Source organism: Triticum urartu, chromosome 3 (genome assembly GCF_003073215.2).
Source record: "Triticum urartu cultivar G1812 chromosome 3, Tu2.1, whole genome shotgun sequence".
Classification (NCBI taxonomy): domain Eukaryota; kingdom Viridiplantae; phylum Streptophyta; class Magnoliopsida; order Poales; family Poaceae; genus Triticum; species Triticum urartu.
Window position 1 is genome coordinate 718,260,014 of NC_053024.1, and position 25,092 is coordinate 718,285,105.

General features: G+C 41.3%; 1 pseudogene; it reads left to right on the forward strand.

Moving 5' to 3' along the window:
• Nucleotides 1-24,458, forward strand: part of LOC125546173 — a 62,042-nt pseudogene extending 37,584 nt beyond the window's left edge.
• The last annotated feature ends 634 nt before the right edge of the window (nt 24,459-25,092 follow it).

Here is a 25,092-nt window from a genome sequence, read left to right on the forward strand (position 1 = left end):
TAGCCTAGCTCGAGGAGAGACGAGGCATGATCTGTAATGACTGATACTTCCTCTGTGCTTATTCTTCCTCTCCACGCAATTCACCTCTGTCTGTAGCTACCACATCCTGGCGTGACGCAAGGAGTTGATGTGATCCCATAGCACCAGGCGGCAGCGGGGGGCATGGCTGAGCTGCCGGCTGTGCTGACCTCCTTCATGGACCGAGCGAGCCTGGAATCGCTAAGGCTCGAGAAGAAACACCTAAAGTTACTATGTAGGAACAATGTCAAGACGCAGGTGGAAGACTTACCGGCCTTGCGCAAGGATGTTGCGCTTCGTCAGCGGCTTGACGGGAATCGCCAGTAGTGGAGGTGCCTCAAAACCTCCCCAACGGGTCCTGCCGCTCATCTCCGAACACGCGGGGTCCTAACTTTAGTTACTGTATAAGAGCTTCTACATCCGGACTTGTTAAATCTGCCCCCCTATACGCCCACGGGCGCATTCAGGCGCAGTTGTGGACAGCGCCCGCCGGCCCCTCATATGTTGCGCCGGACATCCACATATCTCAAATTTCGATCCTCAAATCCATGCAATCCATGCACGCCGATCAAACGATATAAATTGCCGGAATTGAAAAGTTTGAAACAAAGCAAGCAATTCATAGTTCAACGAAGCGGACATGCCAAAATGAAATCAATATCCGAGCGTGACGGATGTCCTCGGATCATTGGCCGAGTGCCTGCTCCAGGCGGAATGTGTCCTGCTCATCCTGCTCCGCCTACATCCGAGCTGCCTGCTCTGTCTGCATCCGGGCTGCCTGCTCCGCCTACATCCGGGTTGCCTCCTCCGTCTGCATCTGTATCGCAACCGCCCTCACCGCCTCGTACTCTCTACGTTCGTTGATCTCCTTCTTCTTGTCCGGAAGCCACTTCTTCGCATGCTCATCCAATAGGGTTTTGTCCGCCAACATGATCCTCGCATCCTCCATGTCCCGTGCGAGTTACAACCTCTTCTTCTCAAGCTCTATCTCGCCAAATGTCCTGGCCTTCTCGAGTTCCCATTTGAATGCCGCTTGTTGCTTCTCCAACTCAATCTTATCCCGCTCAATTTCGAACTTCTTCTCCACCCTCTTCCGGTCCCACTCCATCCTTTCCTTTTGCAGATTCAATATGAGCTTATACCTCTCCTCCTTGTTCTCCCCTACTGAAAAAATGCTCGTCCATGTGGACGTCATTTTTGTAGCCGCGACGTCACGGAAGGCATGTCTGCCGGCATTTGCATGGGCGGAAAGCTCTCTGGAATCGCCCAGTCGACCGTCGAATCCTCCTTTGTCCCAACGGGGTCGGACAGCGTAATCCGCGTCGACGCTTGGATGGAAAGGGTGCGGGGATCCTGGCACGGTGGAGGAGACAGCTCCTCCACCATGTTCGAACCTCCCTGGGACGCCGCCACCGCCTCCCTCTCTTGCTGCCAGCATCGCCACAACTTCCGGGCGACGTTCTCCGTCTTGCAAGTCGCAGCCAACCAAGGGATCCTGCTGACGAACGAGGCGGACCGCGTCTCCGTCGCGGCGGTTTGGGTCGGGCTGGACGACATCTCCGGCGTTGGATTGGGACCGGTGGTGGGGATTGGGAGCAAGGGGGTGAGGACTGTGAGGGTCCGGGCATGGGAAAAGGTTGGAGGGCGACGGGAGGAGGAGGAAGGATTTGATGGATTTGGTGCAATTTGCGGTGGGATCGGGTTGTGCTTGAGGTCCGTTTAAGGAGCCCGTCTGGGTCGAAAAATCGTGACCAGGCAGCCCATCCGTATGTATGAGACGGGTTTGAGGCGGCCGGCCCTAGATGCTCTAAGCCTGCGTATAAACTTGGTTGAATAAATAAAGTGTGTTGTTTCTTCAACTAGAAAAAACTCTCCTCTCCTTTTCCCCCCTATAAAAAAGACTTGTCCTCGGAAGCGGCGATTCGGTGCTCGAGCCCAGATGCTCCTGAAATCTTCGTCGTCCGCTCGTTACTCGGGATGCGAACAAATCCTGCTGCCGCGTCTGCTGCGGAACGGGAAAAAGGGTTGTATTCTGTTAGGAGTTAATTAATTAAGTTAATTAATAGGTTAATCCCTGCTATGTTGGTTGTCTCATTGACAACTGCCCCTTTGTAAACCGCCTTTGTATTGGGTATATATACCCCTATTCTTCAATCAATGAGAAGACTGTTCATTCCAATCATTCTCTCCCCTCTCGTTTTCCCCCTCTTCACACGTTATCAGCACGCCTCTACCAAGAGCAAGTTCATCCGAGATAGGAAGAGAAATGGCGCAGCGGCTTCTAGGTGCGCAGCAGCCAGCGCAGTGGCGGCGCTCTTCACCGCGGCTTCTCCCGCTCCAAGCGGCGTCCTCCCCGCGCGCTACGGAAGGGCCGAACGACGTCGCCCCCGGCCATCGGCCCGGCTTCCCGGCGAAAAGGCGCAACATCCCGCGGCGTTCTCAGACGCACATCTGCATCAGCGACCACAATCCCCGGCCAAGTACAGAAGAAGAAAGAAGGGGGTCACAAGAAAAATAACGAAGATCTAGGCCACTTTTTCTGCAGGACGATGACGCATTAAATTATGCGAATAGCAAACTCGTGATCTCAATTGTTACTACGACCAAGAACGAGAAGGAGTTCCAAGTAGTACATCATCAGGATTTTTCTCAGAATCTTCATCGGAAGGAGGACCAAAATCTAGTGCAGAAAATGGAGGATGAAATCATTTGCATTCAAGAATATCGGAGACCTCAGGTAATCTCCTAATTATCACAACATATTATTAGCCTATACTTGTACTACTACATGTAGTAAAATGTCCAATATCATATCCCTTGGATACAATATTCAATAAATTTGAATGTATGTTTCAATTCATACTCAATATTGTTGCGTACACAATGATTTTCTAAGTATTAATAAATAAAATATTAGGCTTGATAGCCTTAGCCATCCTGGTTTGGGGATGATTAGAAAATCGTTGACAATTCGGTTGGTCACAACTTAACAAGTTGCACAATATTCCCCATATCATCAAATTATATGTGCACCACATGTGCCATAGGGGAAATCAGTTTTAAGGAACTCTCACCTTAAAATTCTAAATGAGCCACTTATTCTTACTTGAATACATTCAAAAGATATATGTGGAATATTGGACCATTGTCTGGGGTAATTTAGATACTTCATGGTACTCATATACACATTCATAAAATATTTTTTAAGTGTGTCTCTTATCACACACAACCATGATCTTACTCATTAAATTGCTTAACTTATCAAAGTAGGAGCAAATTCTCTTGAACAAAGGATAAACCCATTCGAATGGACAATGTCGTTGAACTCATTTCACGAGACTTTTATGATTGCATTCGATACTCTATGTACATACCCAAAATGGTTTAACTAAATTTCTTATCAAAGATAGTCAAATGAATTACATGACCACTTTTAAAGAATTGTAAATTTACCAGCCTCTTGTTGGACACATACGGCCTTACACACCGTAAGTATGATCTAAATCGTACCAACTGCATATCATACTACTTCCCCCTTGTAGTAACTACGTGGAAATCAACAAAGTATTTCTCATCTGCGATAATTCGGTTACATGCCGATATCACCACTCTTCCGTACATCAATGGGCACTCACAGAAATTTAGGGATCTATGTGAGGAATAACAATTTATCCGTCAATCAAAATTATTCATAGCCCGTATGCTGATTGCATCAGCAATAAGGATATTTTTCGGCATTAGGGGGAGATAAGTACCACAAAGAATGTCGAGAAATAAATTAGAAATGTTATTGACATTCAATCCTTATATCCACGTACTCAAAGAATCTGAACTAGAAGTTTAGAGAATCATATATTTGCAACACATTGCAAATCAGCCATATACATTTACTCATGACAAGGTGTCAGAAATTATATATTCCTGCAGTAAAGTGTCGGAAAGAGTGGAGGTACCTGATAAACCACTCTTCTCCCCAAATGAGAGCAAGAGGGGGAGAAAGCCTGACCACACGAGATATAATTTCTCATATGCTTCCGCGGAAACAGAGGAAATTACATCCTCAACCAGTAAATGTAATTCAACATCAAGTTGAGAGACACCTTATAGGATGCTCATCATCTGAAACCCGGCATAATTGTGCACAAAATTTTGGATGCCGGGACATCGAAACACCTTGACTTTCTTGTTTTAGGAAATCACAAGGAGTTAAAAGGAATAGATACATTTCCACAAATTTCATCGATTCCACCAGAATCATATAACATAAAAGACTACATTTGTCGACATATATTTCTTCTTAAATTACTAAACCTTTTGGGCCCTGAACCAAAATCCATGGTAGAGTGCCTCTTGCACTCATATTGGTTCACATAAAAGGAAGCAAGTAATGAAGAATAGCACTCGCTCTGCAAACGAGTGGTATTTACCGCAGTAATACCTACTCCTCATAAGTATCTTCCACATGAAATACTAAAAACTTCTCATTCATAGACAAAGTTAATGAGGTGGTGAGAAAGCGAGGCTTGTAGCAAAAGGGTTCCCGCAGAGACCCGACATCGATTACAATGTAACATACCCTCTTGGTATGAGTGGAATTATGTTTCGATACTAAATATCATAGGGAATAAAAATAATAATATTGTCCATGCAGCTGATGGATGAAGTGGCTACATACTCATATGAGTCGCTCATTTCAGATATCTCTATTGAAGTCCCTGAAGTGCTAAAACTTCCGAATCCAAACGCAAATCGTAACAAGTTTTGTGTAAAACTTCATAAGTCACTCTATGACTTGAAATAGTCAGAAATCATATGGTACTACCGACTAAATGAGTTCCTTCTTCAAATAGGATTACTCAAAGAATGATGATTGCTTATGTGTTAATAAGGGAATCCCAAATTTGATTTCCTTATATCACTTAGTGTATATCAATGACTTCATCATCAATGTCTATAGTCTATACAAGACCTAAACATACACAAAATCATCTCAAGGCGGAAAATTTGGATTAAACCAAATTTAGCTTAAGTTTACAACTTGAGCATTCTCTCAAGAACATATATCAATCAACATATATCCAAAACATATATGAGAAGTTCAATGTGGATATATCACACGAACAAAACTTATATGGTCGATGTGAGGAATATTGAGTTATATCCCAAGTTCACAATAAATCTTAGACAATTCCATCAGGAAAAACAAGATTTGACCATGATATGATATATGATATTGGCTCTTTACTTGATCCCAACAAAGCCATATCAATGACTGAGTTTGATGGAATAGCCTTCTTATGGAAGTCGTCTAAATAGAATTTAACGGCTACTTCCACTTATCATTCTGACATAATTGATTTATATAAAGGCATTGAAAATATGCTTTGCTTAGCAGAATGATTAATCACACTTAAAACCATGTGGTTGAGATTCATCAGAATAACATAACTTGATTTATCAAGATGCTACCACTTGTGTTACTCAATACATACAGGTTATATGAAGAGCAATATCACAAAGCACATTGCTCGAGGTCACTTATCCTCATGAATTATAGAAAGCGAGGAAACAATTTGCAAACAAAATACTGGAAAATCCAATGGATTATTCCTAATGTCATGATCATGTCAATGTAATTGATATGAGACATCCTCGAGATTGGCAAAGTTCAGGGGGGGAGTAATCTCCCAAAGTATAACCCATTAACAATCATTAGATTGCATATATTGTACTCTTTTTCCCTTCATGAGTTTTTCCTAATGGTTTCTCATAAAAGGTTTTTAACGAGACAATACACCACAAGTGTATGTATATGCCATATCATTTTTCTCCTTATATTTTTCCCACTGGGTTTTAAGGGAGTTTTCAATGGCATATCAGATTGCACTCTTTTCCCTTATGAGTTTTCTCTCGAAGTTTCTCATAACGGTCTTTAATGAGGCAATATCTTTTAAAGATCATATGCTATACTTTCAAGTTTTTTCCCCATCGGGTTTTTAAAGGAAAATATACAAAGCATATTTATTGTTCTCTAAACTCACCAACGAGTTTTATCCTTCCTCAAAGGTTTTTCTCATATGAGTTTTCAAGAGACAATAATCATTATATGTTGCATCATTTTTCTCCTTATTATTTTTTCCCAATGAGTTTAAAGAAGTTTTAGCAACATATCTACACTATTCTCCTCATATTTTTCCCACAGGGTTTTTGGAGGAGACTTTAAAGATTATATAAGGATTTCTCAAGATGAAGATGATGAATATTCCTAAAGGCAAAGACATACAAGGAGTATTATTTATCAAGATGATGCATACTCACCAAGACAAGCATTGATTAGGGGGGGGGTGTTAGGAGTTAATTAATTAAGTTAATTAATAGGTTAATCCCTGCTATGTCGGTTGTCTCATTGACAACTGCCCATTTGTAAACCGCCTTTGTATTGGGTATATATACCCCTATTCTTCAATCAATGAGAAGACTGTTCATTCCAATCATTCTCTCCCCTATCTCGTTTTTCCCCTCTTCACATATTCGATATACAGTAGGAAACAGTGGAGCTTTTGTGGGCCCAGATCGTACGCGGGGAAAGGCCCGTTTCGCTTGCCAGTTATGTGGTTCATGGACCAGGACGTTAGTTTGCACCGAGCCACGGATCAGAAAAGTGTGGAGCCCGTTTGGATAAAACAGCGACGTTTGGAGTCGTCTCCCCCCCTCTACCCGCAGAAATCACCTCTGTTCCGCCTTCATGGATTACGGGAGGACAGGCGGCGGCGCTTGATCTTACCAGAAACTAGAAGATGGAAGATTGTGTGCTTGAGTCCATGCTTGATGCCGTGGACAGGTTAGTTCCCGGGGGATCTAATATGTTTCTTGGGGTAAGCAGTGTCAGTGGGCACGCTGGGAGAAATAAGCTAACGCTGGCCATGATCGGCGCTGGTTGCCACTTGAAATCAGGTTCCCGCTCCGGGAGGAGTTCGTCGATAGCTTGGATCACACAGATCCGGTGCCTCTGGCCTTTCTGCTGGAGAGCTTGACCAACGGTGGAGTCCCGGGGGACTCAAACAATGGGTCTGGTTGCGGGCAGCAGATCGGCAGCGCTGTCCCGGAGAGAGCACACGGGGTGGTGTGCCGTCGTCCGGATGCTTCTCCTACTTGGTCGGCGCAGTCAACTGACAGAATCAACCGGCAAGGCCCCGCTGGACGAAAAGGTCTGAACCCCAAACATTGTCATTGTAGAATTGCATTTGTTCAGAGTGTTTGCCCCACGTTCATGTAGCCAAACAAAAAAAAGAATATCTGAGCTCACAGTAGCATGAATGAAAAATGCAGGAACTGATCTATGCAGCAGTAGAAATGTAAACCATGGTAGGCGATCGTAACAGTATAGCTGCTGTAACTACTTTTATGCAAATTCAGCTGGAAGTATTTTACTATTGAAGGCCGGTTTGTAAATTTAGGTTACGACTCGGTAGTGCACCACTAGACAGGACTCCATGCCCATCACGGATGAGTGCATTGGAACAATCTATTCGGAAGTATGCGGAACCTATGAAAAGTTTAGTACATCCCACACTAGGCCTAAGTTTCAATTCATTGTGAGAGGCGACTTCTATAAGAGCCGGCTAAACGCCGAAAGGACAAAGTCAACGTAAGAAATTGTCTGCGGCTGCTCGGTAAAAACTGATTCATGTAATTATCATTTTGGAAAATAAGTGGCAGCCATGGGTTTCGGTGCTGCAAGTGTGTTTAAATGATGGCATTTGTGTTTTTATCAAATTATACAGGGGAAACGAGAGGCAGAGAATAATAGGTCATGCCACTATGAGTGTCCTGCATTTATAAGGCTGCTGCGCACGACCCACAACAGCTGGTACATAATAGAGCAAGGACATGGCCCATGACAAATATAACAAAGGCTATCTGGAAACAATCTTTTTCAAGCTTGCTGGAATTCTCGTTGATGTCGCGCAAAAGGAACTCTTCTGCTCCGCACAAGCTGTGAACCCCTATCTTATTCATTTCAAGTGATACCTATAAGAACTAAATTGCTTCAGGGTTTATGTTGGCATCCGTGCCTTTTATTTTGCGATGACTGCAAGGGATCCCAAAAACCTTGTATACATCCTCAGCCCAGAACTTGAGGACCTTGATGTCTGTCAGCACTATCTCTCTCCAACTAACACTTACCCTGCTCATTATCCAAGAGAAGGTAACAACCGAAGCTGATAATGCATGTATTACATGTAAAATAGGAGTGGAAGAGGTGCTGTCCAGATACATGAAAAATTGTACTGTTCAGTTAAAATTCGAGGAAGAGAATACGAGATATGGTGAGTTCCTGTTCAATCCATTTTTGTTGCCTTGCCTATCATGCCTTCATTGAACCGAAAAAATGGACTACGACAAGAATAGACAAGTTTATATTTAGGCATTTCTGCAAAACAGAAGACACAACTTTGCCAGCTCAGCTCAACTTTGCCATAGGCCACGATCATCACAAACAGCATGAGAACCACTTGATCTTGGACTTCTGAAGATGCGTCTGGCCTGCGCAGCTCAACTTTGCCATAGGCCAACTGGCATCCGCTGGCGACAAAGCATAGGCATAGTCTGGTCTTGAAGCTGCTCGCATGACTCATTGGCTTCCTGAGCTTCCCATCACCGCCTAGACCCAGCTGTTCATCTTTTTTCGTAATAGCCTGATCATGTCCATTGTGGCTGCTTGTAAAGTGATGGAGGAAACGACAGTCATCGCCGGAGCGGTAGTCGCTGCTGCTGCGCATTGACAAAAAAAAAATAGATCCACCGCAAGGAAAATGAGAGAAAATAATCCAGCTGTTGCAAAGTGATTGCAGGCAGCAACTTGTTGTTGTAGATACATAAGGTTGTTGTTCACAACATGCCATCCTTTGAGAAAAAGATTTGCTTTTCGAATGGAACAGCTTGATATTTATGACCGCAGAAAATTAACCTGGAGGACCTGGTGTATATCTTCTTTGATTTGTTAAATGCCAACAAAGTCAGTGTATCTTTTAACTGAAGGAACTGGTTACATGCTCCCATACTACTCCCTCCGTCCCATAATGTAAGACGTTTTTTGACACTACACTAGAGTCAAAAAACATCTTACATTATGGGATGGAGGGAGTACTTTCAAATGCAAAAAATGTTTTGAGACATCAATGCATGATTCTAGTTGTTCCCATGGACTGTTGGTGTGGAAGCAGATTGAATGCCGAGAGGACAAAGTCAATGCAGGATATCGTTTGTGGCTGCTCGGTGTGTACTTAAATCTGTTTTTTTTCGTTTGTTAGAGAATATATGAGTCCCGCTTCGGTACAACCCCCCATCCAAAACGTATAAAGGGCAATATGGACTTTTGACATGGTATACCCACTTTATACGTATGATAAGTTGCCCGCTAGAACGTATACCCTCTGCGTACCACCGATTGGGCCGGCCCAGGAAGGTATCCCGTAGCGCTCGCACCTACTGCAGGTATATAGTCGCTAAAAAAAGAATTACAAGGGACCGGCCTACAGGGATTCGAATTCTGCAGCTCCAACTTAGAATGTTGCAGCTACCTACCAATCAACCTGATAGACATTAGTGGAAAATAAAGAGCGTGCCACTTTAAGAACTAACTACAACACATAATCCTGGCAGCTTTTGGATTTTTTATCTTTTCTTGGAAATTATGAATAATTTTTTCTAAAAAACCGAGTAATTTTTTTAAATCCAACAATTGTTTTCCAACAACTCTAGAAAAGGTTTAAAATTCAATTTTTTAAAAAAATTGCCTTTTTGAAAATCCTAAATATCTTCTGCAAATACGTGGACATTTTTGGAATTTCGGAAATTCTGAGCAATTTTTCAAAACCGTGAACATTTTAAGTAATTCCGAAACATTTTTTGAGTTTTGAGAAAAATTTGAAAACTGGAACAGTTTTCAGAAAACAATAACCTATTCTGAAATTCTCGTATATTTTTATAATTTATGAAAAATAGGTAAACATGAGCATTTTTTAAATTTTTGTAAAAAAGCTCAAACATTTTGGGAAACCACAAAATTTTTTAAAAAACTAACATATTTTTAAATTTCCAAACATTTTTGGGAAAGTCAACATTATTAGAGTGTTGAGAAAAAATTGTAAACAGCAAGATTCTTAACATTCAAAACAATTTCTAGAAAAAAGAATATTTTTTGGAAATCCTGTACATTTTTTGAATTTATATTTTTTTAAAGGAACACATTGTAAAATACTGAATTTTTTTGCACAGGTTTCAAAAAGAATAGTCTATATCTATACCAATATAAAAAGATCCAAAGAGGCAGGTCCAACTGACCTCGGCCATCGAACTAAGTCAATCCAACGACCTAGACTGCTCCAATGACGAGCACTAAACGTGTTTGACGTGCAATTAATATCATACCAAATATTGCACTAATTACGAGATTAATATACAAATAATAGCACACCTAATATCCGCGTGCAATTAATATATTGCTTAAATATTAACGTGCGTTGTACGTGCGCATTTACTAGTAAAGTTCAAGAAGGAGAAAATCAATTAACCAGAAGAGAAGAAAAAATGCTTAAGCCCTAGAAAACAAATAAATTCAAAAATTATTCGCAAATATGAAAAAACACTAGGAAATTTGAAAAAGTGTTCACATCTTCACAATGTGCATGCCCACCTGTTGACCAAAGTTGATGCCTTTTTTGAATGTCCAAAAAAAACCATGTACAACATAGGGTGCCTAGATATGTGACAAGGCTGCACTGAGAGCATGTTGTTTCTCAATATCCGTTAAATGAACTCAATTTTTTTCATTGACTTGTATGATCAATTCAAGGCACCGTGCCAAGTTGTATTGGTTTTCTAGAAATTTTCCGTTTTCTGGTGTTTTTCTTAGTAAAAAAAAGGCGATAAATGGCCAGATGTGACGCAACTTGCATATGGTGTCGGAAATAATTCAAACCCGGCATGGATGCCTACCATGAGCATTCTCACCTGCTCGTAAAAGTCGGGGTCAGTTCATACATGTCCGAAAATAGACCATGTTTAACAAGGTGCTCGGGCAGGCCAAAAGGCTCCGTATGAGAGCATGTTTTATTCGACATCTTTAAATGACTCCAATTTTTCCCCATAAGCTTAAATAGCCAATCCAAGGCACCATGCCAAGTTGTTTGAGTTTTTAACAGTTCTTTCAATTTCTATAGTTTTCTCGATGAAAAATGGCTATACATGCTCGAACATGATGCAACTTGCATATCGTGTCAAAATTCGTTCAAACCATGAGCATGCCCACCTATTGGCAATAGTTGGATCATTTCATGCATGTCCAAAAAATGGACCATTTTCAACGGGTGTTGTTTGGGTAGGCGAGATGGGTCCGTATGAGAGCACGTTTTATCGGCATGGTGAAATGACCCAAAAAATTCCATGAGCTTATATCACCAATTCAAGGCACCATGCCAATTTGTTTGAGTTTTCAATTTTTTTTTTGCAATTTATGGAGTTCTCTCGATGAAAAATGGACCACAAATGGCCGAACGTGACGCAACTTGCGCATGGTGTCGGAAATCATTCAAACCTGGCATGATTGTCTGCCATGGGCATGCCCACCTGCTAGCAAAATTTGGGGTCATTTTATGCATGTCCAAAAATATACCATGTTCAATGCAGGGTGTCCGGGTAGGCCAGATGAGTTCGTATACGAGTGCTTTTTTCGCATCTTCAAATGACCGCAAATTTGTCCATGAACTTTTATGACCAATTCAAGGCACCATCCCAAGTTGTTTGAGTTTTTCGGCAGTGTTTGCATTTTCTGGAGTTTTCTCAATGAAAATGATCGATAAATGGCCAGACGTCACACAACTTGCATAAGGTGTTGGAATCATCCAAACCTGGCATGGATGCCTACCGTGCGCATGCCCATCCGCTAGCAAAAGTTGGGGAGGTCTCGAGAATGTCCAAAACTAGACCATGTTCTAAACACACGAATTTATTTTCCTGAAAAAACCCAGAGTAAAATAAAACAAAAGCCGGTTTTAAACACATGAATTTGTTTTCCTGAAAATTTGTAAAGTTACATTAGCCACATAAGAAGCTAAAAGGAAAGGAAGTGTTCAAAAAACTGTTCAAACTGTTAGTTCTAAAGTTTGCACGCTCCTCATATTTCTGTAAAAGTGTTCAAAATGTTGCTCGGAAAAAATGTTCTTAATATTTGGAACTAACATATCTCCTTAAAAATTTGAAATGTTCATGCTTGTATAAACTATTATTCAATTTTTTAAAATATTTTCATGCTTTTATGAAAAATGATTTTTTTAAACGTGTTCAAGTTGTTCAAAAAAAATGTTGGATTATGAAACATTATTCAATTTTTAAAAATTCATTCAGAATTTTCTTGGTGTCACTCTCTCCATTTGGGTTTATTGGGTCCAAGAGCCACCAAAACTTGTACCATGTTTACTAGGCTGTTGTATAGTTTATAAAAAAAACAATTAGGCTGCTGCATTTAAGCACGTCACTTTATTCCCTAGTCTCTCCATGGAAGCTAGCGCATGGGTTTCCTTGATTGGATCATGCAGCACCATTGCATGCACATGTTAGTTAATATGCCTAATTAATAGCGGCGATTAGCTAAGAGATTTATTTCCATTTTTTCCTCTGCGTTTTTCGTGGTGTTCCCGTTTCGGCTCATGGGCCCAATAATTCCGTGGGGAGGGTTTCTTAAGTTTGCACGTTCCTAACCATTCACAAACGCTAGTCAGGTCAACTGGCGAGCCTTTTAACTTAATGTATAAAGGTCTGTGGTTCGATTCTTAGCGAAGGCATGTATTTTGTGAATTTTTACATCTCGTGTCGCCCTCTCTCCAGCCTTCACCAATGGGCCGGCCCAGTTGAGGGTGTCTCCCATCCCATATACACGTTCGGGACGTATTTTAAAAAAAGACCATCCTACCCTTTGTTATGAAGGGGTATGAAGAAATCTCGTGCGTTGATGTGTTTAGGGGGGTTGTATCGAAGAAGAAGTGAATATAAAATAGTTGTGTTTAGGGGTTGTACCGAAGAAGAAGTGAATATAAAACAGTTGGAAATGTAATTGACAATGACTCGGTTTTGCAAAGCAGGGTAAGCCAGATGCAGAGAATAGAAGGTCGTGTAGATGACGACTGACCTGCATTAATACGGCTACTGTGGGCGGCTGACAATAGTTGGTACTCTGCATCTGGCTTACAGAGGGAGTATATAATAGAGCATCATGAGAATCACAGCCAAGCACATAGATGTGTACACGAATGATCTGATACAGCCAGATGAAGCGGCGCAGGATGATGGTGAGGTGAGCATTGCAAACTCAGAGCAGTCAACGTTCGCCTTTGGTTTTATGCGATTGCTCCACGGTGATAAGTGTTCCAAGGTGAAGTTGTCCTCATGGATGGCAAAGGCGGAACGAGCTGCAAGCAGGAAGTGGGCGTGGACTCAGGTTGCGGTTCTTTTGGAAGAAGGTTTCGGCGATTTCCCAACCTCCGGCATGCAGGTCGAATAAAGTGTTGCTATAACTGATGTGGAAAATGGATCCGACCATGTATGTGCCGATTGACTTTAGTGACACTTGCTCACACGAAGAGGGGGTCAGTAGCATCTCCTGTAAGCGTAGGCAAACAAAGAGTTGGTTTTGTTGACTGTCTGTGTCGCTGTGTTTTTTCGGTCTCGCATGTAGAGCTTTGACTACTAGCGTAGTTACTGGGGTTTGCATTTTGGGAGCACTTGTTGAAGGCAGTAGTCTGATATGCGTGAGCCAGCTTTTTTGATCGTCGAAACCATTGGTGTTGTAATGTAGGACCTTGTTGCCGGAGTGCATCTGTTAGTACATTTCTAGCCGTAGTTTTTTGGTCATGGCTGGTGTGAGGAGGTGCGTGCGTGTAAAAGATGCAAATCATGTCTCAGGAAATAGAAAATGGCATTCATATTATTTCGTTAATGACAAATCATGCCTCATTGCCATGTGTAATACAGACGAGCCGGATGTGTGTCCCTTGCAGCAGCTAACCAACCAAGACGGCTCAGCCGGGTACAGGACTGAGCCGTGCACGGGTCATCTGTTCCAGCTGAAGGTGACGGTGGCCGTCGCAATTAATGCACGCAGGAACATGCCATATTTGAATGCAATACAATGGCTATACCTGACGCAAATACAGTCACATGCACAGATCCAGATGGTAGCGAATGGTGCTGATTTCAGGTTCAGCTGAGCCCGAGCTCACAATGGAATATCCGCTTGTCCTCTCCTTTTCTATATATATAATAAAAAAGAAACCCTCCATCGCCAGAAAAGAAAAAGAAGAAACCCTCTCCTCTCCTCTCTGTCTCTCGCTTGGACCGCTCTCCTTCCTCCGCCGCCGCCGCCGCCCGCCTGCAGTTCCTACCGCACTCGGGCGGAGATCTTCCTCCTCTCGGTAAGCCCAGCCCTAATCCGCTCGCTCTCTCTTCCATCTACTTCGTCTGCGCCGTGGATTTTTCAATCCTCATCCTTCCCCGAGCAACCCAACGCCAGAACCCTACCCGCCTGACCTAGCTCCTCCAACTCCGATGACGAGAGAGACGGTGTTGTTGAGAGCCCTGCTGCCCTAGTGCAGGCTAGCGAGATGCATCCGCCCCTCCCCTGCTCTAGTGTTTGCTGCGATGGCTGCCCCCCCCCCTCAAAAACAGCCCTGCTGCTTTGGTTGTGGTGCCTGTGTTCCTCACACTAGTTGTTTTTTGATGCTATTGTAGTTGGTGTACCACTGTTTTGTTTTTTATAATGAATGTAACCGATTTCCAGACCTCGGACCTACAGCTGTGCAATTGTTCACATATGGATTGGTCGAATTCTAGCATCTCTAGATCCTACTGTCAATATCATCTTATATGTCCGATCTTAGGATTATAATTGTCCATCAAATTGCTTCTCGTGGAAGAATCTCTTCATCTAGAGATCGGTGATATACATGGCAGTTCTTGTTACATGTATGTCCTCACACTACAGAATCTAATGATTTTTGAAATTTTGTTTTGTTTATATGCACAAGATAAACAGCAAAGATTGTCCAAAATCGTCATATGTATTCGTTCGCCTTTGTGACTAGATATTTCTGTCATTGCTTGTACGACCTGTTGCAACTTGCAAGTGTTGACGTTTTTTATGTAAATATAAAAGCTGGATGGAAGCATGTGCATGTTGTTAATTTTAGTTACTAAACCTGAATATTCTGTTTTCCGATTAAGATCGATGCATTGTAGGGTAGCAACTCTGAATGGTGCTCTCTAGCTAGCTAGCTGGTGAGTCTTGTTGGCTGATTTGGCATTTGCCTGCTAGCTATTGATTCTATTCTAGAATGTGTTAGTAAGTTAATTGAGAACTTTATGTTTACTTTTTGGCCCCCCGCACCCCAACTTGCCGCACCTGCATCACGTTTTGACTAACATAAAAAACAAATCTTTCATTATTAGCAATTAATTGGCATATCAATTACTGATTGTCACAGGGATGCCTGCGCAGAATCCTTTACTAACATGAAAATGAAATCCTTGACAGACTGCCAGAATGCCCCTGAAGAAGCGCCTGCACCTGTCGCCCGCTGGTCCCAAGCTGGAAGACCATGTCGAGGAAGATGCTTCTGCTGTCTCTACCTTTGGCACGGAAGGTAGCATGCATGGTGAGTTTTACCGACTCCTGCTCGCAATCTGCACGATGCATAGTACTCATCACATTCTTTGTTCTGTGCGGGGTTATTGAGTGGCTTGCATGTTTGATGCACTTAGCAGATTCCGAGGAGGAAGTTGGCGATAGCGGCAGCAGTGGCGGGGACAACGAAGACGATGGTGGCAGCCATTCATCGCAGATTGACGGTGCCGACATGGACGAGTAAGTGATCAGAGTTCTCTTTTTAGACAGTTTTTCTATTTTGTATGCATGTCTCCTGCAGTTAATACTAGCTAGCTGCAAGGTGCAAGTCAACCCCTCGGTTGCTGTTACGATCAGTGCATTATCCTGTTATTAGGAATCATTTTGTTCACTGGATAAACTCTATTATCAGATTCTGGAACACATACTTTGTCAGCTTAGATCCCTCAGCTCGCTAATTGGATCAAAAGATCAAATCGACTCTTCTTCGGCCTGTCAAATATGAGTTTCGAGTGTTCAAGTACTCAAGTGCTAATAGTCCCATTATGAACACCTGAACTTTATATTGTAGCTACACATTTCTTTGAAAAAGGAACTAAAATATCACAGAACACTTGTAACTGTTCTATAAATAATTGGTATGCCAATCGGTAATGGAAGATTTGATTTTCATGTTAGTCAGTGCTTATAAATTGTTTATTGATCTTGAACCTTGCAATGAATGCAAGTTGTAATCAAACCTTTTAATCGTTTATTGTGATCTGCTTGTTATATCCACGGGAACAAGCTTATGTCTATTAGTTGGTAATTTCTTTGGCCAGAAGATTACTTCGTTATACTGAACTGTAGTTTCACATTTCCTGTTCACAATGAAAAACATTTGTCATAGCAACAAGCAATAGTTGGTCCATTGGATTAAAACCAGAGATGTTTTCTACATGTGTGCTTTTTGCTTCTTATCCTGCTTTATTTATTTGATTTGTTGATTTCTTAGAAAAAGAACATATGAACAACCCCTTCAAACAAATAGTGGATATTTTATTAAGGTTTTATTTTGAAAAGCTTCCAAATCTTCACACGGAGCTAGATGGTCTCTTCGCCATGAATGTTCTTCTCCAGCTATACTAGTAGAGCGCCTGTGCGTTGCCACGGGCCAACAGATGAATCTATCACAGGCCTCTCAACTTCAGCTCTTCGATCATTTGTGTAATAATTTGCTATGTTGTCACCCCACTTCAAATCTAACAGATGAATACCAAACACTTGGCTTCGGCTCTACATTGCCACCCGGCTCAAATTCGCATATGTTTTCTTAAGTTCGCCATATTGCCATAAGCATTCCCATCATCTCTAACTTTGAATGTCTTCCAACATTCATCATCATGCACTCCCTATAAAAAGTTCTGATAGTTAAATAAGGTCCTTGTACAATTTTGCAATGTTATACATCAAAAAACCTAAATTGCTCTCATTATTTTCCCGTGTAAGCATTGCATGAGATAGGATAGCTCCACTCGTACGAACCCTCCTACCTCACTATTAGAATCACCCCATACAAAGAAAAATATCTAGGATCATATCACATGCACATAATGATCAAGGCGTAGCACTTTTGTTGTCGAATTAGGTGTTGTGCAAACAATTTGTTTCCGCTTTTGGCCACTACAAATCACATGAAACAAGTTCTTCTCACTTGAATTGATGACTCATCCATCATATTTGTATTTTGTTATGGAACTGATTTCATGCATCATCCTCCCTCTAGCTGGTTACTATGACACAACTTCATAACGGGCATCTAGTCCCTGGTCTCTGCACTGCACTATTTCTCTCACATGCTCGTGCTCCTTGCCTCTCCCATGGACACCACAACTTTCACCAAGTAGGGGATCCCTATGATGTAAAAATCCTTCATAGAAAACAAAATAAATGTCATATGCGTATATTTTGCTATCTCAACCATTTACAATCCCTGGAATGATTCTCCCCGTTTCTCCTACAGCCTACATTACCAAACTTTGTCGTCGTTCAGCAACAATACATGCCCTTGTTTCTTTGATACGCACCCAAAACAATTAAAAACTCCGCTAATGAGATTCTTCGTATTTATCATAACACGGTTAATCAAAATAGAAGAACTAATAACCTTCTCACTGAAAAAAGAAAAAAATATAGTGCCCTACTGTCAGTGGCAACGTAGGCAGCCTCGACTTGCAGCCACTGATGCAAACCCACAATCCAAGGAAAAAAACCATGACTTCATGCAAAAATCATAATAAGTATTGTCTTGTTGTATAAAGAATATTTTCTTTCGAGAGAGACTTATAGTACTTGACATGAAGAACATGGACTTGTCCTCTTGACACCATTAATATATTATTAAATAGATACAAAATAACAGGACACATACACATGTTCATCTTTTCAGAGCATGCACACATAGGACATTTCCAACATGTAAGTTCTGAAGTATCCTTCGTTGAAATGTTGCCATCGCTGATAGAAGTATCCTTCACTGAAATGTAAGTTTTGAAGTATCCTTCACAGCCTGCACACAAACGACTTTTTCAGAGCATGCACACAGACACCACATCAGGTTGGCCACCTTAAATGTTGACTTCGCTGAAAGAAGTAACCTGGAAGATATGGACAAAACTATTCATAAAAATTGAATTGTTTTTCATTACAATAACAATTAGCATATCCATGTAAGCATGTATTGAGATTAATTATGAAAGGAGGCTAATTATCATAGTTCTAGTGGTGATTAAATTTTGGCCTTCACAAGAGATATGAAGCACCATGTGAATGGTATCCAGAAAGGGAATGCTAGCGAAAATGGGCAGATCAAACGATCTCATAATTTCACATCATCAGCTAGCCTGCTAAATCATTTTACAGAAGGATGATATTGATGAATGGACTGGTTATTAGTTATATGATTGCATTGAAATAGTAGGACAAGCCCCATGATCTTATTGATCTGCTTCGATGAGTCTTGACTGCAATCCGGACCGTGCTAATTATGGTGCTAAGCGAGGCACGGCAGCGGAGTCATTCCTAGAGAGCTTCCAGCACAGCGAGACCTGATGCAACACCTGCTCATAGTGGTCATGGGTAAGAAGGTTCTTGAATAACTTTGGGTCCTTGCGTACTTAAACTAAAAATGAAACGACATTAAAATCAACACAATTTTGAACAAAATTGAAATCTTGCCAATCCTTCTATGTCGAAGCAAAAGCATGTCAAGTATTTGCGCACAACTATATGCAACAACTGAAAATGTTTGGGGAGAAATCAACAAACCTGTTATAGATGTGGTCCTTATAGATGGGATAGTTGAGATCTCTCCCCTGTGCCTTGATTTCAATTCTCGACCATCAACTACTTCACACTTGGGCGTGTCAGCTGTTTTCGATTTGACAAGAAGGGAAATCATTTCTTCTGTAATACAAGCAATATAATGAAGGATTATTAACTGTAACATTGTACTTCTTTAAAAAGAAATGAAAAGGTGGCATTTTATCCGAAAGTGGCAGCATGCAGAGAAGATAGGTAGTCAGGTAATTGAGATGCCAGTGCCTTCTGGGTTAGTTATGTACTTCAATTTGTAAGTAATTAATAGTTCAAAAGTCCAGAGCCAAAACTACCCCTTGAACTAAGCATCATTTTCTCTGAAAATTTGAAGTTGCACAAAACTTGCTATTTCGTTCTGGCTAGACATATCAGTTAAATCCAGAGCTCACAAAAATTATATACATAGCTAGCTGGTTGACATATCTGACATCATTGTTCACAATTTATTTGACAAATGAATTGATTGTCAAGCATTATTGACGTGGATGAGAGACCTAGTTTCTAGAGCTGCAACACATCATTATCAGAAAAAGGATAATATACTAACATGGATGGTTATTCATATTGCTAGAAAGGTTCAAATATATAGTTGGGACTTATATCAGTAAGAACCTTAGTAAAAAATTATTGTGTGCATAACTGATGCATTTAGGAAGTAAATACAGAACTTAAAAGAACTGTTTGGTGCAGCATTGTTATTTCTTTGTTGAGCAAAATAAGAGGTGTTGCAAAACCACACAATTTTAAATGTGTCTTCTAAATTGAATGGTCGTTCAACGGGCCATGTGAAAAGTTAAAACATGCTAGACAAAGGGATTGTTTTATTCCATGAAATTACTACTTGTGTGGTGGTATCCCAAGAAACAAAATATGATGCCTTACAATTTTCTACTTTATACCCCATGTATAATTGATTCTACTATATCTCATAAATAGTATAACTATTTACTATCAGGTGGAAGTCACATACTCCCTCCATCCCAAAGTTGTACTAAAGTTAGTACAAAGTTAAGAGACACTTATTTTGGGACGGCGGGAGTAATACCAAAAAATTAACACAAGCTGCCTTAAGTATATTACATTTTCAGAAAAGCATATTTGAAAATAAGGTGCATCTAGTACTTTGCATGGCGCTACTTCACTACAAGTCTGCAATATTCTACAAATAGGCATACTGAACGCTAGGTATTTAAAGTGCACAAAGCAGAAAATAATTGAAATGCTCTGGACACTTACTGATTATGATCAACACCAGCTATAAAGCTCATTGTAAAATGTAATCTTGTTAAATCTGGAACTAAGTTCTGTGTACGCATTTAACAACATAACCTTAAGGCCTTAAATTAACAAAAAGAAAAAATAACAACTCTTGTTGATCCATAACATATATGTACTATATAGCAGTTGTCAGCCAACTCTTGTTGATCCTACCTATTACATGACCCTGTTTGCAATTGGCTAAGCGTACTGAATTAGCCTACTTCAGAAAATAAGCTGGCATTACATGAATGGTCATGCTAAAACCAGCTTGATGCATTTCACCAAAAGATTCAATGGCTCGAGAATAAAATGTGCTTGCCCTAACTACCAGATAACCTCTTAGCCAAGATTCAACTGAATTAGCTATACCCAGACCTGTAGCATCCAATGGTTGTTGAGAAAATAGTTCTCAACTGAATTGTATGCCTCCATTGAAACAAGTTCAGATCTTTAAGAATATCCCATTGGGCACACAACCTAGTACCACTGAATTGTAGAACATGAAAACAACTACATCACATAATTGAGCATGTGCACTCACGAGACCTTAGTGGGCTACAGAGTCAAAGGTCAGGTACTAAACGAAGCACGCCTTAGGGTGGTTGAGGGCACCCCCAACCAGCTGGCTAGGGATAGCCCTTTTTCAGTTTGGTTGGAAGGGTGGAGTTATCCCATTTTTTTTTGGTTCAAAAGATGAAACGTGGTTGAGGATAGCCATTGTAGTGTTTGGTTCGAGGGATAAATGAAGGATAAGGGTTGTGGTAACCTTTTTGACTTGAGATGGTGAGATTACCCTCATAATTTTCAAATTTTCAATGGAAGGAAAGAAAACATGTTATGTACAGTCATAATTTCGAAAAATTATACTGTTTCATAATAGACCAAAACAAAAAAGAGTGCAAGAAAGGTTCTCTAAAGATTTGACAAAACCTAAAGAAATGTTCTCTCCGAAGCCTAAGCATGTTCAGACAAGTTGTGTCATTCTTCCATATTTTGTTGTCAAAATACTCTCTTCTCATCCTATCTCTCTCATCAAATGGGGCGTACGTAATTGCCTCTCTTCTTTGTCTTTTTCTGGATTGAACAACCAATGTTATCATGTTGACAAACACTGGACTGCAGACCACATAAATTAACATCTTTGTTTTTCTGTCCATCTACAATGCAATTACAAATGATACTTTAACATGTGAACAAGAATAATTCAATAGCACACAATTTGTCTACAAGAAGCCAATTATTCAGAGGTAAATCAACGTTCTCTTCTAGTGTCAAATATTTCAGAAAAAGAAATAGGGGGGTAGGCAGTGGGGTGTATGTTTTACCTCGGATTAAAGGAGTTGTGCTGCTAGATGTGCTCACGGTGACCTCAAATATCCTGCAACAGTAGATAATATACATTAGTTCCCGCAAAAAAAACAGATAATATACATCAGTCTAGCACACGCACACATGAGCAGACTCTAGCACATGCACGCATGAACACTGAATCAGCCTACAGCAGCAAAGCATCAACCGCACACACATCAGATGATCAGAACACACACACGCCGACACAGCCGAGCGGACGCAGCCGTTCACAGCTCCACCGGGTGCGGGGGAGGAGCCGCGTAAGGTGCCCCATGGCATCAGCAGCTAGAATGGCCCCATGCAACCATCCACCCTACAAACTGTGGAGCCCTGACCATGCCGCAGCCTGGACAGGTGTGTTTGGCTCTGCAATGACTGCCGGCACGACACCGAAGCGGATGGAGATGAGACTCTTCGACTCTTCGTTCATTCTAAATAGACTAGTTCTTGATCTCGTGCAGCGAGGGCGCTCTGTCGTGCTCCCCTCAGCCTCATTTGCCTAGATTAAGATTTGTTATTGAGGAATATCTCATTTTGTTTTGGAAGGTTATTGAGGAAAATATTACGTCTATATTTTAGAAAGGTAATCTCAAGTATATGGTGAGAATTCTGAATTCTGAATTATCTATTTATTTACGTGATTGGAATGAATCAGAACCTGCCAAAGTAAGCACGAAACAAGATATCTCCTTCAATAAGATTTGGTTTTTCATGGAAAGGAGAAAAACCAGTTGATGGGGGTGGTGGGAGGTGACGAATAAAAACCGGACGAAAATAAAACCGGAGTACCAGGCTACCAACTGCTCCATTAGGAGTAGAGATTAGTCATGCATATTCGTTGAAGTTTGGGATTAGTGAGCTGTCTTTGTATATAGTTGTACCTTTTGTTTTTATATATGGAGGATAATCAACAAAATAGCTTTTCTCCTTTGATTTGGTTAGTCGCATGTAAATTTGCCTCAAGCACATCTGACAATATGCATCATCATATTTTGAATACAATTGTGACGAGAGGGAATAGAGGTGTAGGAGTGTGCGATGATTGACAAGGAGGAAATTTGGAAAAACTTGATGTTTATAGCGACACGATAGGTAGCAAAGTTTGCTGAAGATTAGGCATCATACTTGGAGAAGAATCTTGTTTGCCACTGTCGCATGAATCAAATGATGCACCTTTGTTACCACACAGTAGGACATGTGTTGAAGTTGCCGCATGTCCTATATGAGTGTCCATATACTAAGATGCCACCATCCATTGCTGGTGGTGATTGGGAACATGCTTGAGATCTGCTGGGCACACACATGACATCGGAGTGGGATGAAATGGTGGAGCGGGCCATTAGCATAATGGAACTGTGAGACTGATGGGGAATGATGAGGGGTCAGAGGGTGATGACGCAGCTGTAGTGTGGTAAGTTTTGGGCAGAGAGAGGTGAGGAAAGAGATTGTCTTCTCCCTTGAGGAGGTAGAAGATGGAGATGCCTAATGGGGAGCAAGACAACACCGCACATGGTGGTGGCTGTAGAGGGGGGGAGTAGAGAAAGATGGAGATGTTTGTTACTACACGGTTAACAACTTGTGTCTCACTTGACAAGTTTGTTAACCGAATAGAAGTATGACTTGATGAATAATTCTATATGTTCCCTTTTATTTTCTAGAAATGTATGGGCACCTAACTAGTCTCTTCAATGTACAGAACTGAGTGAACCATGCATGTCTATTTTTATGGTTGCACAAGTCTTGAAATGTTTGCATGCTAGGCTTAGTGTGAAACCATGTTTTGTATAAACAACGTATTTACAGAGTATATTGTTTTTTATTTAGGTAGCTGCTTGTACAAACTGCTGGAATTGTTGATGTTTTTTGTGTATTGTTCTACAGCCTAAATATTGTCTAACAATTGGTGGTTTTTGGTTTGCTAGTCCATCCAAAGTGCACATCTTTGTCAAGAATCCCGCCGGCAGGAAAATCTGTCTCAGGGGGGTCCACTTGACAGACACCCTTTACACCATCAAGGCAAAGATCCAGGAGCAGTACCGCCTCGTCTTCGATGGGGTGCAGCTGGAAGACAACTGTACATTGGCGGATTACGGCATCAAGCATGATTTCACGCTTGACCTCCAAGAAAAGATGCAAATCTTTGTGACAGAAACGCTAGAAGGAAGGACCATCACTCTCGAAGTCGACAGCCTAGACACCATTGACAAGGTGAAGCCAAGATCGAAAACACTGAGGGCTTTCCCAAGGTCCAGCAGTGCCTCATCTTTGCCAACAAACAGCTGGAGGACGGCAAGCGCACCTTGGCTGACCACAACATTTGTAAAGGGTCCACTCTTCTCCTCATCCTCCTCCCGTGTAGCCCAGATGGTGTGATGCAAATCTTTGTGAAGACGCCGGAATGGAAGAGCCTCAACCTTAAGGTTGGGAGCTCGGACACCGTTGACAGTGTCAAGGTGAAGATCTACGAGAAAAACGGTGTTCCTCCTAGACAGCAGCGCCTCGTCTTTGCTGGCAAGCAGCTGGAGGACCACCGCACCCTGGCGGACTACAACATTAAGAGCAATGATACCTTTCAATTGGTGTACCGCCTTTGTGGTTGCTGATGAGCTGAATGGCCTGCCATTCAACAACCTGTTTTATTTTGCTGGAGCCTTCCTTCCAGTAGTGGTGTACTATCATCATTCTATTACGTTAATATTGCTCCACTCTTGTTCCGTTGTTCTGGTAGTGGTGTGTTAATTAGCAGCAAAACTATCATTGCTAGTACGTTGATGTGTTTGAGTAGTTCTTATCAATCAAGGAAAGAATCTACTATTAAAGAGTCCTTGGGTCTGTCTTGGCATAAGTTAGTTGATTTAAAAATACAGCCTGCAAGCAGTTTTGCCGACTGCTAATTTACTCAGTGCGGTTAATTTCTGTGTTTATCCTTGTTTTTTTATCTATGCCATGACAGTCAAAAGTTGAAGCAACCGGAATCCTAACGGGTAAAGTCATTGCTTATGCTTGTGGTGATGTCAGGCTAGTAGGACATAAGTGTTTGTTCATTAATATTCAGATTTTTTTTATTTGACCTTGTATATTTGTAGGTTGCATCAATTATTTTCCAATTATTATATGAACAGGTTGGCGTCTTTTTAATACTTGTAAGAATATCTCCAAATCGGCTTTACTCAGCCCACGGTTCCTCTCATGGTTCAAGGATTGCTAGGATGTATCTACCTTTTAGAAACTATGTTTGGTTGTTCGATACGTAGGTACCAGTATGTTTCACGCCAGCTATGTGTCTTCTAACATGTTCTGGGATCTACCAATGTGAGACCTATTTTTACTTTTACTGTATGAAAGAAAAGCTTATTTGCAGCTTGATCTCGTTCAAATGTTACTACTTATAAGCAGAGTATTATGATCTGTGTAAAAAAATAATGAAT